This window comes from Strigops habroptila, chromosome 3 (genome assembly GCF_004027225.2).
Source record: "Strigops habroptila isolate Jane chromosome 3, bStrHab1.2.pri, whole genome shotgun sequence".
Classification (NCBI taxonomy): domain Eukaryota; kingdom Metazoa; phylum Chordata; class Aves; order Psittaciformes; family Psittacidae; genus Strigops; species Strigops habroptila.
In genome coordinates, this window is record NC_044279.2 from 34729716 (window position 1) to 34746343 (window position 16628).

The window sequence follows — 16628 nt, forward strand, 5'->3', positions numbered from 1 at the left end:
ACAGCAGTAACTTCTGTGTCCTCAGTGGTGACAATGAGGCATGGCACAGTTTGTGGTGCATCTCAGGAAAGGCACTCATGCTGCTTTATTTTCCAGATGACACACGGGGTTGCACTACAGAATCAGCAGGAAAAAATGGTAATTCTACACTATCATTACATTTCATATGGCTACTTAAAACCTTATTTAGCTATCTATTCCATCGATCCACTCATATTAAAACATTTACGTAGTTTAGAAGTAGTACACAACTAAAACCAGCAGTTAATTCTCTTTTTAAAATTTTACTTTTAAAAAGAGAATTTACTGTAGTAAGAAGCAGCTCTCTATGTCTCCTGATGGTCCTTTTTCCAAATACCTAGAACTTAGGATGTGCTGAATATCCCTTGCCCCTTACCTTGACTAAATGCAAAGGCCTTGGTTGTCCAGAGGAGCCCAAGAATCCTAATGAGTGTCAACAGAGCACCCTGACCTGGTGATCTCAGCCCCATCCCCAGGGAGCGATCAGCCCATGGGCCCCATGTGAAACCCACCAAGGTGAGTCAACACAAGAAACTGCCTCTCAGAAAGCCTTGCAGACTAAAGTCAGTTACTGCAAACAGGGGTCTAGGACCTGTTTTCAGATGAAGGGGGAGCAGAATTTTGAGATTGTGTAGTATTTGACATCAGACATTTTGTGGAAATGTTTAAGACTCATTATGGGATGCTTAGTGGAAGGACCAGGGGAGAGGAATGAGAGGCTGTCAGGGTGGACTGGGGAGGAACAAGCATAAAACAATAAAGTGGGCAGGATAAGAGGGGCCAGTGAAGTATAAACAGCAACAGACCTGTTGTTGCCTGGCTAAGACTTGTGCTCAAACATGGCAAGCTATCCTCCACTCTCATTAAATCCCATTTCTATCTTTTTTTGTGAGTGAACTCTCTTCTCTGAGTGGGTATGTATGAATGCCAGGGAAATTTAAGACAGACTAGCTGGTGACAGATTAAGAGATCTGATTACCTGCAACTGGCATGGGATCACAAACCTCATGGGCTCGTGAATTCAAGTGAAAGCAACTGGCAATACGAGGGCACCTGAGACCAGCTACCAGTCAGGCTGAGTGTCTAAGAACAGCTATTGGAGTGATCCATTTTGTGTATTTGTATACATAAATGTATCTATCTCCCTCCATTAGCAGACTTCAATCCTAATCAGCCATGGAAGAGGACTGGGCCATCCATTGTATCATTGCTGTGTGCATTGTCATGGGTGCCAGGAAAAGCTTTCTGTTTTATATACATTGATCTGTGTGGCTGGCTCCCTTTGTACTGTCCATATGTGAGTCTATATGTTTATCCATATGTGCCTAAGAAGAGAATACATGCTCAGCCTCCCCACTGGCAGAAACTGGGGATAATAAGCTGCAGCAGCCTCACATCTACTCAGCTGCTGTACTCTCTGACCTGCATAAAAAAAGGCAAGGAAGACAGAGGCAGCATTTGGCAAAATCACATTTAACCCTCAACCTTTGCTTCTAAGAAATGTACACAGACTGTCAAGGTAATTCACTCATATTAGACAGGTTACCTCTAGATCAGCAGATCAATAGCTGTAGAGAGACACATGCCAAAACACTGCAGTGAGTCAAGCAGAACAGTCACCCTGTTTGATGACAGCAGCCCATCCCACACCATAGGCCATGCAGACCTTTTTTTGCTTGATTTGGGTAATACTATAATGTGGACAACTCCTTGCCATGCCAATATTTCCCAAATAACTACAAACACACCTTATGGACAGGACTTCGAGGTCTTAATTACTGCATTCACATTTCCATGAACCTCAGCTATAGCCATCGAAAGTCACAGGAAAGGTGACTTTAGTGCCAAGTCAGCTTGGGCACTAAAAAAGTCTAACAGACAGATCACCCACTATGCTCTACTTACACCAGTGGAGAATCAGTTTACCTTAAAAGTACAGCACTAGTTTTCATTTCTCTCTTACTCCGTCTCTTGCATCTTGGGGCAGGTTCTCAAGTGAATTGTTATAAACCAGCTCATTGCTTGGACTGGTAGTTTTTGCAGTGCCGCCTGTAGGCAACACATACTCAAAAGATCCTGCTAACTGCAGCCCTTCCTGTCCTTTTTGGTTTCAATGTGGTGTTTTCTCTTCTGAGAGAACCATTTTAAAATAAAATAAAAGTGATTCTTGTTAGCAGATGTTAGCCCAGCTCCTCTCATTGGGTTGCCTCTACCATGCCATTAACCTGGTTAGTCCAGTTGGGGAAAGGATGGTAAGCAAAGTTCATACGACAACACTAGGCAGACAGCATCTCTGGTAGCCTTTAAAAACCAAGCTAACGAATGGTTTGCCACAGTTACATTGCCAAGTATACTTTTCTGCACAGTGCCAAAGAAAAATCTCATCCATCAGTTTGCTTGCCAACCACCAGTTACAGCCATCTGTGTGGGAAGACTTTTTCCCTTTTGGAAAAAAATCAAAGAAAACTAGCATTCCCCTGAGAAGAGCTGACTAATGACCCTGTAAGATCAAGCTTCAGATATTCCCATAGCAAAACCTGTGCACTGAAATGGACTGAAGGATTGAGTTATCTCCGCTAAGAAAGAAAAAGACTGACTGGAGTAACACAGCAAGTTGGAACAGTCCCAGCTGGTCACACAATCTTTACAAACATAAAACCACAGATGGAGCACTTTATGTAGGATCTCCTGGACCTGGAGAGCTCACAGCCACCTGACTTTATCCTCCTGGCCTTACTGAGAATTTTATTCAATCAGTCCTTTGGCAGGAGTGAGCCAGTCTTACTCAAATAAGTTCACCTCCTCTCTCACAAAAGTCAGAACCTTTTTATAGCAATGGCTACAAATGATGCCTTCACACCAAAGTTTTAGCCAAAGACACAGGAACTCAAAACACAACTAATTTTGAAGTAGCTTGAAGGATAATTCCCTCTTCTTCATATGACCCCCTCTCAGCCTAGAGTGTTGCCCTCCCTAGTCCTGCTTTCAGTTTTAAAGTCAGATGATCGCTAGGTTCATGAAACCACAGAAGGCTCAGAGACAAGATCACAAGCAGTGATCTTTTGGGATCTTGCAGCTCTTTATATGTTCACCTGCCATAGCTAGCCCATCCGGTCTCTCACACCTCCCGCTGCAAGTGCCCAAAGAGGAGCCACTCCACCTTAGCCACCCCGTTTTGCTGAGCAGTGGAGCAGATGAGAGGATGCTGATGGCATCAAAGGTTGCATGTTTCCCTACAGGCCTGAAATGGAGCTGCATTGATTTTGCAGGCAGGACGCCTCCCACGTTTCTTCTCTAGCAGCTGCGGGCTGACACCATCCACAAGATGAGCTTATGTAGAGCTCGCAGAGAAACACCCAGGGCGAGGCGCAGTTTATAAATACCAGAAGAAGTCAAAAGCCCCAGTATCTCTGAGGTTGTTATCAAACATGTTAAGCAAACGATATATTAAAGTGTGCAGACATTTTGTAAATTACCAGGCTGAGGTTTGAGATTATATGGGTACGATTTCACAGAGAAAAAAGACCAATCCAGCTCTCAGGCACTCAAAAGAACATTTGGCACAAAGACTTTTTATTCTCTCCTACTCTCTCTATGGGCCTTCTGCCAAATATCTTGACTCAGCAAGAAGCAGTAGCACATGTCTCTGAGCAGCCTTCAGCATCTGACAGAATGCAAAAACCCCCACATTATTCCTGAGTCTCAGGGCTTCAGAAGACTGTAGTTTACACCATTAAGGGGAATACATTTCCCCTGTTTCCTTAGATGTCTCTCGTTATTAATTTTCTTTTCTTTCCAGCTGACCCAAATGATCTCAGGGCACATTGTACTAGATGACAACATGTTCTCAGGGATGCATCAGAAAAAAAAAAAAAGATAATAAAGTTTTTTCTACCCCCACATATTTGCATGACCCACTGGCACACAACCCTCACCTGAAGTAACGTCTTAAGAAAAGCGCTGTGCATGGGAGTCTCTATGAAATAGGATTAGTATAACAAGATGGAGAGGCAAACTCACTAGTCCTTTTAAATGGTCTGCTTCCAGGCCTCTCATGGCTATTAGCTCAAGCACCTCAGTGGACTTTAGGTGCTCTGTGGAGACAGCGGCTGAAGCCTAGGACAATAATGGTTTCCCCAAAGAAGGATGCAGCTGGGTCCCTATGCTCTGTTTCCATCTCAGACACATCTAGCGGCTTAAGCACAACCTTGCTTCCACAATTAAAGTTTTGTTGGTTTTTTTTTTAATTCTTTTATTTATTTATTTATTTATTTAAGTGAAGAAACTTATTTAGGTAATAGATTATGGTAATAAGAAGGTCATTTCATATTTAAGCACCTGAAAGTCATTATGAGTTCCATCATCAAAGTATTTGTATTTTATTACACTTTTCTTTTTGAAAATTTATGTTTAGCATCTCTTATTCACCCCATGCTAAGATTCTTCAAGGTTAGAAAAGCAACAGCCCCACAAATTTATTTGGAAAGTAAGAAATTCCACAAAAGAGCAATGAGAAAGCAAGGACTTCCAAATAAGCAGCACAGAGAATTTTTTTTAAGGATGCATATCAACATTGCGTAATATTTGTATCAAAGAAGTATTAAGCTGATCAAACCTAGAATACACACTATAACAGTAGGACTATGGGACTCTAGTGGTGACCTGATAGAAACCACACAGTGAGGTCAAGGTAGAAATCCAAAAATTCTGCCAACTTCAAGATTCTGATTGTGCAGGATTTTTCCAAACATAACATTCAGAATACTGAGTCACTCTATTAACCCTCTTCCATGCAGAAAGGCAGTTATACACCTGTGCACCCATTCCTTTAGAAAGGATATTTAAATAAAAACATACCATAGGAACCTGAAAATACTTTTCTACATTCACGTGTGTGTACATTCATCACATAAATACATGATGAAATTTAACATAACCTACCTATAAAAAAATTTTAATTTTGAAATTCCACATTTTAAAACTTCTCCAAGACCTTCGCTTGCTTGCTTGCTTGGCTGTTTGGCTAGTCACTTTTTACAGACAGAGTTTTAGTTGGTGTGTCATTTTTTCTTTTTGGGGGGTTTGTTTTGGCTTTGTTTTGTTTTGTCTTATCTATTTTCATAACTGGATAGAATGGTATGTCTGTACTAATTTCAAGTTTATTTAACTTTGTAATGTATGTTTATAATACATCACATTCCATTTTGCAGCTCTGTAATGCATTTTCAGTTAGTCTGTAAATTACACCAAAATACTTTTTATACCTTGGAATATTCCTCCCACAAACTGCAGGCACATACATGCACACTTGCGTTTCTGAAAACTATTTAACTGTTGGTTGGGTTTTTTCTTTTCCACCCTTCCCTTCTAGGACTTCCCCACAGTGCGTTGGACTCTCCCACATATGTTAAGAGAAACTCTGTAGGATGTGCCAGCACACAGTTCACCACCTGAAAGATCTTAATTTTAAGTTTCAGCTTGCTTTTGTAGAGCCACAGGCAAGCTCTTTGAAGTGCAGAGTCAGGGGAAGAACTTAACTTTTAGAAAAAAACTGCTAACAACGCACATGTCTAGTCCTGTGAAATCCCCTCTTTTAGAGTGATCTCCCCTGCTACAACCTTCCCTCTACATTATCAATTCCTTATAAATAGCAAGTCTCTAAGCCATGCGCATGATTAATCACTAAGTATCTAGACAGAGTCTATCAATTGAAACTGGATGGCCTGGGAAGAGGCTGGCTATTCTTCAAGACAGAAGAAAAGAAAGCACGTTTCAACATGTAAAGTAGGAGAGGAGAAACTGCCAGGAGAGCCATTCGGAGCTACGCAATCAAGGATATTTTTGCTCAAGGATTCCCAGTAGATAATACTTTCAGATATCTCTTCTTGTTGAAAAGGTATCTTTTAAGATGCTCCTAGCAGACTCCCTGGCACTTGTTTCTGAAGGAACTCTGTTTAATAGAAGCTGTTCATAGGAAACATATATACCACTCTCACTGCTGTCCAAAGTCAGAAGCTGCAAAAATATCACAGTTCCCAGAACTCCAGAAGCATGCTTTGTAAAAGCTGGCAGGTAACGAAAGCATCCGAAGTAATTCACACCTTCAAGAAAAACCTATTAAAAACCAAGATTGGGGTGGGGAGGAATCATAATTATTCAGGGACTTTTTCAGAGTATAAGGACATGGTGTCATGCTTTGCATTTTAGCTTGTACCTCTATGGAAGCTCATACATTGCACCCAGGGATGCAATAGGCCATGCCATGCCAGCTCAGGATCCCTTTTCATTACTGCCTATCCCTGAAATAAGCCAGGCACCTTGTGTATCCCTGGGTGACCACTGCTGAGACACAAGCACAGAGCACAGCAGAACTTGGCAGTTCTTGGGCATGAGCTTCCCAGGACCATAAAAAGCATGGAGCAGGATGTAGGCAATTAATTAGTAAACTAATTTTACATTACTCCAGAGAGGTCAAGTCTCTTGCATTGAACAAGAGACTCACAGGCCGGCCTTGCAACCATGCCTCCTACCATGGAGCAGGAAGAAGGCTATTGTGCTGTGCTGCTGGGCTTGACAGGGTTGGTGAAGGGGCTGCTGTTTAAGGCAAGCTTCCCACCCCCCATCGGGTACAGCTTCCACAGCTCCTCCTCTGCCATGCTACCCAACACCCAGATCCATCCTTCCCCCACAACAGCTGGAGCAATGCTCCCACAGCTGCCAGGAATAAGGCACCCTCCAAGGTGTCTTGTTGGTGCCAGAGACTACTCATGCCAAAGGGAGAGTCTGAAGAGGTGTCCACAGTTCTCACGTCTTTCTCACCACTGTGAGAGGGTGAGGGGAGAAAAGGAGAGAAGTAGCCCCTCAGGGACCAATGAAAATAAAAAAAAAAAATATATATATATATTAAAAAAAAAAAATTAAATGGTCGAATTTTAATTCAAATGTTGCTAATAGGAACTTCCAAGGAAGCTCATATATAGGCAAATGATCACCTGCACATAAAACTGCAGCACCCATATAATGGCTATATACATTTTTATGGCTGCATAGTCTTTTATCTTTTTTCTACTTTAACATAGGTCAACATTAGAACCTCAAAACTTCAACCTTCAGATTGCTCTGAAGACTGCATTTTAGTTAAATAACTGAAACACTAGTAGATTGAGGAGCAGTTGTTTTCTGTGGCCTAGTTTGCATATACTCTCAAAGTCCCAAATGCGAAGTTGAATGCCATGTACAATACATAGTAGTGTGCTATATTTGTCTTCCAGTGCCTAACAACGTGTCAAAAATGACAACAGAAGAGTGGCCATTTATAAATATCCGTAAGGCTGTGCCTCATTTCAAGGTTAGATGAAATTGTTACAGTGAAATAATCAACTACCCACAATTACTCAGGAGTATCTACAGTGACTCACAACAAATATTTTTACTGCTTTAGTTCTAAAATGCACACCAGAAAAAAATAGATGAGCGCTAAATAGCTGTCCAGGTCTGTGGCGCTGATATGTTGTGAAGGGAGCCAAGCATTATCTTCTTTAGCATGTGGAAGACTGTCACAAAACAAGAATTGCCTTCCCCTTCAATTCACCAGCTTAAAAGCAGAACAGCAAGGAGATACACTGTAGAATCTGACAAAACGCCATTCATGAGATATACCTTGTCTGATCACATACACAAATCTAGCGGGAGTTTTATCTTTACCGGGCTCACAAGTCAGGGAAATCTTGAGAATAATCCTAGCACATATCCTCCAGGTGCAGCTGTAGTTAGCAGAGTGTTGTAAAATAAAATAAAAAGATGGGGAAATCAGAAACTGAAGATGCAGCAGAGTGAGCCAGCCTTTCCTGACTTCAGTGGTACAGCTCTGCTTTAACACCTGATTCTTTACATGAAAGTGCTACATTGCCTAGGAGTTATATTATGACTGGGTACCTATAATTTCTAAGGAACAAGACCCACAATAAAAAAGTGGACATGGACACTGTGAATTTCCTTTTACTTCACATGCAGTTATTCTGATACTTGTGGTTTGGGACTGCTCTTCACTTGGATTTTTACTTTAGCAAACATGCTGCATAATACAGATGCTATCTGATTATTTCTGATCCTCTGTCTCACCTCTCCAAGAGAGTTGCACATTCATCTACGTTTCCTTTCCCATACAGACATTTCTAGAGTCTACCAACACACGAATATGCTGTCAGCTGAGTGAACAGAAACCAAATTTCAGCAATGCATGCATGGTTCAGAACCTCAAAAGCAATGCAACAGCAGAGTTTGAACCTGCAAACTAGAGACTTTTGTCCCTGCTTATTTTTTTTTCAGGTATTATACATATGCATACATACACACATATATATATAGTCAAGGACATGTAAGAAAGTATCTCTAAGTAGAAGAAAACTTTAACATAGCAATGCATCTTGACATTTTTGTTCACTTTCTGAATCTTTAGACCATCATTTATTATATTATTAAAACAATTTAAAACTGGGATTTCCACTGTTCTCTATAAAAGCAAAGACACTTGTCACCATACCTTGGATATCTATAGTTTTGGCATCTAATCTAAGCTGGACATACCTGTCTGATCAATGCAGAGGAAGAAGCACACCCTGAATTTTAGGCATTCGAGATTAGATCCATCTCTAAGGGAAAGAGCTACATCAGCAGTGACATGACTTGGTCCCTGGTTAGTCATTTCTTTTGGGAGATTGCCCTCATGAGGATCTGACATAACCACAGCACTGAAACAGGCCCAACAGAAGGTCAGTGCTCTGTGACCATGTCTGCTCTAGGACTGACAATGTATGTGTATAACTAAACCAAGCTAAAACATATCCACTGATTTATACTCCACTGTAAAGCTGACATCTAAGATCTCAGACATTTGCCAGGGCTCAACAGAGGAGTGACTTGCAGGTCCAAATATAACACTAAAGTCAGAGGAAGAAGCAAAAGGACATTTGAGAAACATACTCCCCTAGCTATTATTTCAGCTTTTAAAATGTTACTAGCTATGGTAGCAGCGAATCTAGACTGATTTTCAAAGCTCTTTAAACAGCGAACTTTCTCCTTCAAACTAAAAAGAAACTTAGAAGACTCAGACAGACTTCCTAGATTTAAAATACATCATCGATTTATTTCCCTGTTGGGGACAATTCACTTTAATAAAGGGACACAGAAATAGTCTGAAGCTTACAAATCCCACTCTATAGCTGTAACATAACATTTCCACATTTTTCTCTAGGTTGTCTCTAAGAAAGAAATCTCATGTGTCCCATCTATCTCCTCCTTAATTATTCATTTTTGCTATGCATGAACCTAGGAGATTTTTCCATAAAATAAATAAAATACGAAATAAATGCCAAACATAAGAAACTTCATTAAAAACTATTGAAATTGTTACCCCTCAGTGATCACTGTTATGAAAAATTGAGTGATATTTTATAGTTTAACATTCATCTCCTACAACTTTATTAGGATAAACCATAATTTGCCATTTTCTCATACTTTTAGTGTGAGCCATAATGCTGTTTAAGTGTAGTCTGTTGTATACCTAGCACCCAGCGAAAGAGCAAATTAGTTTATAACCACTCCTACAGATACGTTTGGACAACCTAACAGATTTTTAGGAGAGCTTCTCTGACAGCCAAGATCTGTCAAAGTGGGACTTTTTACATGCTTTTTTCCTTACATCACTATTTAGTGTGATAGTTTTAAATGGGAGTTCCATGTGATCCACATGAACTACAAAAAATTAGTATGATTTTCATACGCAATTCAGACTATTCTAATTTAGTCTTGTTCTGACTTTCAGCAAAAACCCTCAACTTCTAAATGCCTATAACATGTTGATAATCATCCCCTCTACTCTGCTCTTGTGAGACCTCACTTGGAGTATTGTGTACAGTTCTGGTGTCCTCAACATAAAAAGGACATGGAGCTGAAGGAGCAAGTCCAGAGGAGGGCCACGAGGATAATCAGGGGGCTGGAGCACCTCCCAGATGAAGACAGGCTGAGAGAGTTGGGGCTGTTCAGCCTGGAGAAGAGAAGGCTGCGTGGAGACCTCATAGCAGCCTTCCAGTATCTGAAGAGGACCTACAAGGATGCTGGGGAGGGACTCTTCATCAGGGACTGTAGCGATAGGACAAGGGGTAATGGGTTCAAACGTAAACAGGGGAAGCTCAGGTTGGATATAAGGAAGAAGTTCTTACTGTGGGGGTGGTGAGGCACAGGAATGGGTTGCCCAAGGAAGTTGTGAATGCTCCATCCTTGGCAGTGCTCAAGACCAGGTTGGATGGAGTCTTGGGTGACATGGTTTAGTGCGAGGTGTCCCTGCCCACGGCAGGGGGGTTGGAGCTAGATGATCTTCAGGTCCTTTCCAACCCTAACTGTTCTATGATTCTATGATCTATTAATGGAGGTCTTAGTCCAAAGTAAGTAAAAGATTTTTGTGTTTTGCTGTTTCCAAAAATAGCTTACTGATTCTGAACATTTTGGGGGTATTTCTATACCTAATGTTCTAGAATATGGCATTTTTACAGGCAATAGTAGGCAGTGGTCCTTCTGGTATTTTTTTTTTTTTTTTTTTTTTTTTTTTTTTTTTTTTAAGAAAAATAAAAACGACACAAGTTTAAAAGTTCCTTCTTTTTCTCTAACATGTACGTTTTAAGTCAGATTTGTGAACTACAATATACCAACCCCTCTCCGGTAGCTAACCTCTTTTCTTCAGTTATTTTCCTCTATGCAAACTGTTTTTCAGAAAACCCAGGAAAATGTAACGACACTAATATTGTGACATTGAAAGAGGGTGAGAAATATATCCTGTCTTTAAATTGGTCAGCAGAAAATGCATCTAATAATGCAGGGCAAAAACTGAAAAGTCAAGAAAGGCATAAGATTAGACTGGTGAGCACTGTACTTGCACTGATGTTAGGTGAACCCCCTAATTCCCCACTTTCTAGCTGCTTACATCCCATCACATCATATCTTCTTCCTTAATGTTAGGCAGAGGGCCTGCCTACACTTCATTTATTCATCCCCAAAGACCAGTTTCCAGGCTGGTGTGACAGCAAAGAGTAAAGAAGCCCTTGTGTTCATTTAAACTATATTATGAACCGGAGTGGCGTAAAGCAGGATGAAAGGTTAATTCTTTTCTCAGATGATTCTTTTCTCAGAATGGCATAACCTCTGCAGGATGCCCTTTGTCTTCTGCAACCCAGCTCTCTAGTATACTATGTATTGCTATGATGAGAAACGAAATATGCAAAAATATGGATTATTTACTTATCATAAATGAGATTTTCTGGATTTTCCCATGCTCTGAAAAGGTAAACATAGTCATGGAAACAATATTTTTCTTTTCCCAAGGTGGTTTTGAACCAAAACTCGAAGAAGAGAGATTTACACAGCCTTCATGTGCACAGCATGCAGCAGTGTAACAAGACGGCACTATATTACTCTTCCTCCTTCCTTATTTAAACTTGCATCTTCTCTCAAATACAGTTATATTTGCTCTTAATATCTCTAGCAGATGTTCTGGGGTGAATGATGCAATTAAGAATCCAAAATTCCCATTTCTTCCAGATGCTCATTTTCTCAATATTCACTCACTAGAAATATATTTACTTTCCACTCTGCAGTGTCTAGCAGTTAGCACACCTTCTGGGTTCTATTTCACAAAATTTCCACAGTTAATCTGACACATGCCAATGCACCTTAGATGAAAGTTTAGCAGCAATCTTTCATTTCTATCAGTAGTAAATATTCATAACATTAAAAAAAACTGAGCAAAGTTTTAAATAAGTATTTTATTTTAAAAAACTTTTCATTTTGTTGTTCATAGGTACAATACTTTCTGTTGTCGCCTTTTTAAAACTTAACTTTGGTTTTCCTTAGTCTTCCAGCTCACTGAAGGAATCTAATGATGATTTCAGTGTTTTCTATCATTCATTCTTTTCACTGAGATTGATTTACAGGATTAAATGCTTCATCCTTGCTCTCCTCTCAAGAGACACATACATAATCTTGGGTTCAAATTCTGGATCCTAGAAATTCTGACCTTCCCAGCAACTTAGTCTCCTATAAGACCTAGCTCGCCTCTCACACATAGTCCTGGAGCACAGACTCATCTGAAGCAATTCTAATACCTTACACCTAAAAATATAGCGACACAATGCACCCAAGGTTTGTGTTGGTCTTAACAGAATGCTTTTCTTAGGCATATCCTTTTCATAGCTCTGCATTCACCCAGAATAACCCATGCATTCAGCTTTATACTTCAGTCATTCAAGGACACTCGTTATTGAAGCCAGAAGTATTTTGCAAAAAGAATTCTAAGTCTACTGCATTTGCTGGAGAACAATTTGGGTACAAGAGTTATACAAATCTACGGGGAAAAAAAGAACAAGACTGACTTGGCAGCTCCTGCCTCAGCCTACTCATCACTACAGACAGAAAAAAGAGAGCTGCACAAAGCAGACTGATCTTTTACGATTTTCCTGCTTTCTGTCATCTAAACCCCCAAGCCAGCCTCCATTCTCCTGTAAGTATACCATGGATTTGCTCCCATTTATGTGAAGAAGAGTTTTTTTCTTGGTCACAGTTAAATGGTACTTTCACACTTTAAAGGAAAGGTCAAAATTTCTATATTATACCTCTTCAAATTTCAAGAATTCTTCCTTTCTGTGTATTTTAGCTGAACAAGGAGAAACGGAGCAAACATCAAATCCAAGTTTTACAACCAAACCTTTTTTAACATAACAGGGTGACATTTGCAGAATGATATGCAGATATAAATGAATCTGTCACAGACCAAATTTCACTGGCTTCTGAATTGCAACATGAGACTCCATTTGAACCGTAGAAATAAAATTAGACCTTTACAATTTTATTCTGACATTATGATCCCAGTACAGAAGAAGAATTACTAGGCAGATAAAAGAACAATATCCAAACTGAGTCCTCCTGCTAAGAGACTTCCCAAAAGTTCCAGAAGTTTTCCAATAGGTTGCAAACTCTTCGATATATGAATTCAGGGAATTATTCACACCTACACTGAAAGCTTGAGTTCCCACTTTGTGAAAGGAATGAGCTCTAAAGGGTGGTTCAGAGCACCTAAGGAGATGCCTAAAACTGGACGCTGTGGAAAATTCCCTGAGTTTTCAGTTAAGTTTGAAAAGCACCTAGTATTTTGCAAAGCTCCCATGAATAAATGATAAGCATTTTAAAAACACTAGAATGGTCCACGTAAGTTATTTCATCAGTGATTATGACCTTGTGTATTTTTCTTTCATCCAAGTCTCTCATACCTCTGTGTGCATAGGCATGCTCATATGCATGCACACATACACAGGCTTTGCTGCTTTGGAGCTGCTGGTTTGCGCAGCTTAGGCTCAGATCAATTCCCTTACCTTCTGAAAAGATGAGGCCCTTTTACAAATTTACATCAAGTCCTTTACAGTTGACTCAGAGATCTTAAAGTTCTTTTCCAACCTAACTGATTCTATGATTATAAATCTCTACGACAGTGGAAGACTGCCCCAGTGAACCTTAAAATGGTAAATCCTCCTTAGAACAGAACTAAAAATTTTTGTTCAGAAAGAAACTTCACAGATTCCAACCCAAAACAGAGAAAGGATTTTTCTCCTGATACTCCCCAGAATAGCTGACTATTTCTGAACATTTCCTTGGCACTTGCATGACCAAAGAACAGCTGTTCTAAAATATGACATTGTACAGGCAATCACTTAAGACTGCTATAGAGTAAATTCAGTGAAGAATGTCAAGACAGAAGGGCATAGTCTTTAGACATAATCAGCAGAAAATTAATGCAGATGAAAATTAGATTAACATATCCCCTGAATGCTATAGAAATAATCTCCACATGGCATGCGATCTTCCAGATACAAACCTCCCAACCTGAGTATGTGAAATCCCGTAAGTTGAATAATGATGGTGTGCAGTAGATAACAGCACACATATGGGGCTGGTATCTACTGGTATTCCATACTGCATGTATGGAATGTATGTTGGAAAGACTGAGGGGCAGTGCAGACAATCCTAAGACTAGCACTGGGATACATGGCCTCCATACGTGAAACCAGATCTGGACTTTGAAGAATTTGCCCTAATCCTGCCATTACAGTAATTTTACATATCTGGATACTGTTAAGAATCTAATTATAATGTAATATTTGACACATTATGTTTGACCTATAAAAAAGACACAATCTTAACATGCTGAATTTGGAGAAAATACAATGTCAGAGAAACTGTAAACTGTTCAGATTTTCTTTGTAATTATATTCTTGTTTGATAGTCCCAGACATTAATACAATCTTATGAGTGTTTCTCTGAGGAAAAAGACAGGGGGAAAAAAGTTGTCATACCAATGGAGAAAAATCTGCTTGGTTCCTCTGCCAAAGAAATTTGGCTTCACGGTCTTAGGCATAAACTTTGTACTACTAATGACCTTCAATATACTTCAAGATAATCCTACCATCTGAGCTCCAAAGCTGTCAGAAGTCCCCAACACAGCTCTTCCACAATGCATGTCAAATTCAAAGGCTGAAAACCTCAACCAGAAAGCACATTCAGAGCTTTCCTGCATATAAGGTTTCACACTTTCAGAGTAACTCTGTAGACTCTTGTCACCAGCATTAAGAATTTATATAAATAGACAGAGAATGGCATTTCCTCAAAAGGTTTGATTTGTGCAAACTCACTCTGACATTTACCATTAAAATTTTGTAATAATTTTCCCATTTACAACTCCTATCCTACCCATCTGTACTGGAAGGATCCTCTTTAAAGACAGCGTAGCCAATATAGTCAATGAGAAAAATGTTTCCAGAAAGGGAGAAGGGTCTAGGGACTGGGCACAGGCAGATATAGCAACCCCATCGGCTTACTGTGCCACAGCATCCTGCTTCATGGTGTATCACAGGAATCTCCAGGTCATTAAAAATCCTTCTCTTCCTCCCTGATCACAGTTGGATCTAACATCCATTGCTTTCCTTTTCTAGTCTAAGGAAAAGTTTATTCAAGATATTATTTATGACATGCTATACATTTAGGCAAATGAAAAACTCAGAATATAAGTATACTTTGAAAAACTCAAAATATAAGAATATAACTGTAAGCCCAGAAAAATGATATTTTAAATTTGGAAATGCTATCCAAAATATACTACTATATGCTACATTAATTGAGCACTTAAGTTAATGAAACAACAAGGAAAACTCTGATCAACAGATCCAAGAAAGTGGTACTATTAAACCAAAACTAATTGAATAGAGATGACTATCTAGAGGGGCTAACAGTTTCCTTCATACTATTTGAGATGAGGAAGTCCAAAATAGTAAATAAAAAAAAATCAGTTTTAAGTAACATTAAGCTTGCTGGCTTTGTACGTAACAACAAAACTTTCCAAACCTAAAAAGCCCAACCAAAAGAACATAATAAGGATCCTTGTATAAGATAAATTGTTGTCGCTGACATAGTTCTAGAACCTTATGACCTTCGTATAAAATTTACTGTAAGCAAAATAAGGGCTGTAGATAAAGAGTGTCTGAAACTAGCAGATGTTCAGGATGTGCTGTAGCTAAGTTAACTGATAAGCAGAAGGACGAGAAGAAATCACTCACTTATGTCAGCAGTGTTACCGAACTAATTAAACTGGCGTAAGCACTTATCTACTGTGCAGACCTCAAAGACTACCAGAACAAGAATTCAAGGAAAAGATAAGGTGATGAAGAGGAGGATGATGAAGAAATGACCACTAAAGATCTCAAAGACCACTACCATAATAAAGTGCGCACGCGGGAAGAATGTTCTAGGAATGTGATGTCATGTATAAACAACTTCATGAATATGTATACAATATAATGAATATGTATGACTAATGACAATATAATCACAGTTTGATTGATGCTCGGACAGAACATGCTAGGAGGAGCTATCCCCCGTGTTCTCTGGCACCGCAATAAAGAATACCTGCTTGTCAACTTAAAACTTTGTTGACGAGTTTTTAACGAGTTCTACGAATCACTATTTTTACAGGTTTAGGCAAAACAGTGGCATGCAAATGTAAGCACACTGTGTAAGGGTAAAGGAATTTACTGAATGCGTTACTTAGTATACATAACAAATCAACGGGACTAATTTGAAACCAAGAACATAAAACTGGAAAAGTAGGTATGATTCCCATATTAGGGAAATGTCAACATTTACTCATGATAGGAAAAGCAACAGCACGGTAAGCATGCTTTTAGTGTTTTTTCAGTCCTAACATCTTACAGTATTTTCCTTACAAAAAATAGCAAATGAAAGCTTAATCTTCCAAACCAGAAATTAGCTAAAAAAGCCCAATTGATTGGCAAGCCAGCTATTGAAGGAAAGATAACAGTACTAATAAATGAAAGGAATGAAATGTTTAGAAGTTTTGTATTTCAAACTGTAAAATCAACCACCTAACTTTTACAAGAATATAACCTTTTGTGCAATCATCTTCTTTCTACCACAACACAAAATGTGAATGTATTTAAGGAAAGGATCCAAATTTGACATTGGGATTAGAAGATCAGGCCCGAAATACAGAA

At 39.3% G+C, this 16628-nt stretch overlaps 1 protein-coding gene across 9 annotated transcripts in view; it reads right to left on the reverse strand.

Annotated features, from left to right (window-relative positions):
- The window catches only part of TAFA2 (TAFA chemokine like family member 2), a 190685-nt gene that overhangs the window by 32252 nt on the left and 141805 nt on the right, over positions 1–16628 (reverse strand). The gene's annotated exons all lie outside the window — the stretch shown is intronic.